Here is a 3,977-nt window from a genome sequence, read left to right on the forward strand (position 1 = left end):
CGAAATGCTATTTAATAGCAGTGCTATTTTTAGCATTTCTTGTTGTTATTTTCAACAAAGTGGTTTGAGGGTACAAAAAGGGTAGAGTAGGATAAATGACAATAAAAACAGTGAAATAAACTATGAAAAATATGTACAAAAGTAGGGCCCAACAAATCTCCTTCCAAGCCTCAACATAATACTAAGTCTGCACCTCAGCTTCCAAGAACGATGGATCCTCCTCCAAGACAAAGAAGAAACAAAAAAAAGAAGACAAATACAGATGAAACATGTACCTTTTATGGAAAATTTGTGAATATTGAAGAAAAAAGTTGGGAAAAGTTGCAAGTCTTAGATGATACCATGAAGAAGCATAATATCCCAATAGGCAAAGGACATCCATTATTAGCCCGAGATCTAGGTAGATCTACACATCATTGGATACTTGATTTAGGGCGATCACATCACATGAATTCTTGTTAAGATTTGCTTCTTTCTACGTCCCACAACAACATTTCACAATATGTTCCTAGTTCCTGGGATCTATACAAATTTATTATCCGCCTATCAAATCTATCATTCTGGTGATGGGAAAACAATGGATTTTTCTCCAAATCAGGTAATTATTAAAGAAATACTTGATTGATTCGTTTTTGCTGCCATTGGATAGTTTGATCATGCCTCTATATTATAAAATTTTGTTAGCTTTTAGCCTTCCTCAACTTCTTCTTTTATAACTCATGCTGATTCTTTGAGTAGGCTTTGGCATGAATATTTGGCCATCTAAATTATAGATATTTGCAATGGATGTTTACTCAAATTTTGGTTTCGAGTCTTTCAAAATTTTCTCGTACTGATGGGGAGTGTGTAGGGTACACTATTGAAAAACAACACCAAGATCCCTTTCCTAAAGAGAAAGCTTCAAGGGAAACATCACCTCTTGAGTGTTGAATTTTGTAGCTATGATTAGTCTTCATAATTTATATTTTAACCATTGTAATGTATAAAGAATTTGTAAGACATGTTCTTCATGTAATTTTGATTATTTATCCCTTGAAAGAATTATTGTAAGGCAGGTCCATGTCGGATTTAAAAGAGAAAATTTCAAAATTTGAATTTTGGCTTGAAAATAGTCAAGTCAGCCATAATGAAGAGACACGCCCATTCGCGAATGTAGAACACTATATAAAGGCATTCAACCTCCTCCTGAGAGGCACCATTTGACCTCACACAAGAAAGACATCTTATGGGCATCCAAGCAAAGGAAAAGAAGGACAAGTAGGAAGGAGATCTCTCTCTCTCTCCCCCTAGCTCGCATTTCTCTCTCTAGACCTCGCACGTGTGAATTTCGGGCAATGGTTTTTGGCAGATCAAAGTTGCAAGGATGAATTGTAGTGTCAATGTTGCAGGGTTGAGTTGCAAGGCCAAAATTGTAGGGTTGAGTTGCAGGGGAAAAATCCTGGGTAGCATATTCTGGGTAGGCTGAAATTCTAGGTAGATCTAAGAAGGCTGAAGTTTTTACTTGACTTTACTTGAGGATTGTGGACCAAGTTCAACCATAACTTGATCAATTTGATGTCATATTTGACTAGCAACATTATATGCATCTCTTGTTGAACTAAGAATTTCTCTAAGAAAAAGGTTGCCGGGTAAATCTTTTGTTCTCTTTGTGCATTGCGATCTCTACTATCTTTATGGTTTATGGTTGAATATCTAGGTGTAATTACTTAATGATTAACTAGAATTGTTAAAAGAAGATATATATAATTAGAAGTAATTAACAAGTATTTCAGAAATATTGTGCTTGTATCTATTGCACTTGGAAAATCAACATTGAGTTGGTGCATATTGATTTAATGACTTTTTCAACTCCTCCATTTTTAGGGACCAAGTATACACTGAAATTTATTAATGATTTGTCATGGCACTCTTGGATGTACTTCCTCAAGTACAAGAGTGAAGTCTTTGTAACGTTAAATACCTTTAAAGATTTTGTTGAGAAACAATCATCATGCTCCATTAAGAAGTTATGCATTGATAATGGGAAGAATATATCAATAAGGCATTTCAAGATTTCTATAGAGAACATATCATTCTTCATTATCACTTTGTTCCCTACACTCCTCAACAAAATGGTGTCATTGAAAGGAAGAATTGCACACTCAAAGAGATGGCAAATTGTATGATTTAGTCTAAGAACTTGGCACCTGCCTTCTAGGCCGAATCAGTTAATTGTGCCAATTATATTCAAAATATGATGCCTCATAAAGAAATTCAACATATGACTCTAGTGGAAGCTTGGACACATGAGAAGCACAATGTCTCTTGTTTTAGGGTATTTGGCAATCTTACTTGGGCATTAATTCCATATGAAAAGCACAAAGCCATGGAAAAGAAGAGCCAACAATTTAATATCTGTTGGTTATTGTGAGGACATGAAGGCTTATCAATTCTTTGATCCTACTTCTAAGGATGTTTTGTTCCAAAGAGATTTTCATTTTGATGAGAACAAAAATATATAATCCTCTTCTTTAATTGTTGATAATGGTTCCAAGCATTTTGATTCTTTTGTAGCTCTGGTAGAAGAAGAAAGTTATATTGAATGTCCTCAACGAGAAGAAAATCTACCAACAACACCATTAAAACTTGAGTAGTCAAATAAGGAGCAACATGTTCTAGTTGAATCCTAAAGGAGGAGCTTTTGCAGGAGAACATAGGATGATAGATATGACTATGAAGCAACTAATTTTAATTATCTAGCATCAAATCAACAATAGTTAAAAGGAATCCCCCTTTTGGGTAATTTTATTTCTAAAGATTCACAACAACTTTCTAATGTTGTTGCAATAACTGAGTGGGGAGCTACAATGATAGATGAGTATTCTTCTTTAATGAAGAATCATACTTGGAACCTTGTTCCTCTTCCAAAGGGATGAAATTTGTTATGTTTGTAAGTGGTTCTATATAACCAAATATGATGCAGATGGCTATATTGAAAAAGATAAGGCACATCTTGTGGCTAAGGGATATTTACAGGCCGAAGGGGCGGGGAGTTTTTCCCTATGGGTTTTTCTCCTTTTCTCCACTTATGAGAGTTTGTACATGCGTATCTAAGCAAGCCTCATTGCCAAGACCCATTCTTTGTTTTTTTCTTTATTTTCTCCCTACGTTTTACTTATGGAGCCAAAAAAAAAAACTTGGAAATATTAAGCTTACATACCATCCTTATTTGCTACATTGTAAGTCTTTTCATCTAGCTCTCGTTAGAAACTTCCATTTATACTATAAATTAGGTTGATGTACAATGTTTTTCCTCAAGCAATGAAGTATTTTCTATATTCTTCAATTTTTTTGATCTCTTTTGCAGAAGGTTTTTAGATCTTGTAGTTTGATCCACGAGTGTTTTTGCATTCTTATAGATCATAATGGTTCCTTGCCCAAAAAACAATAATGTCAACATAAAAGAGAAGAGTTATGACCATAATAGTGAGCGTGGGGCCAACACAACCTACATCTTCCAAACAATCTTCTAACTTATCAAGGTATAAGCAAAAAATGGTAGGTGATTAAGGACACCTTTGCTTGACTCTAATATTGCATTTAATTTCTGACCAACGCTCAATGGTCCTAAGCTTGGCATTAACAGTTTCATACAACCTTGTCACAACAACCCTCAACTTGAGAGGACCCATCATCTCTTCTAGCCTCTTCTTTGTTCTAAAAATGGTTTCAAAATATTTTCTAAAGTCAACAAAACAATAAAAAAGAGTTTTATTATTGCTACATTTCTTTGCAATTATCTCAGAAGTAACAAGATAATTTATAATTAAATAATATCTCCTGAACCTAACTTGAATATATATATATATATATATATATATATATAATAAATTTCTACATATTACCATATTATATACAAATTTTATAATATAATTTCATTAATCAACTTAAAACCAAAATTGAAAAAATATATTTTGAAGAATAATAAAACTAGTAAA

The sequence above is a fragment of the Pinus tabuliformis genome, chromosome 3_1 (genome assembly GCF_031772625.1).
Source record: "Pinus tabuliformis cultivar Carrire ecotype Pingquan chromosome 3_1, CPIR1, whole genome shotgun sequence".
Lineage (NCBI taxonomy): Eukaryota > Viridiplantae > Streptophyta > Pinopsida > Pinales > Pinaceae > Pinus > Pinus tabuliformis.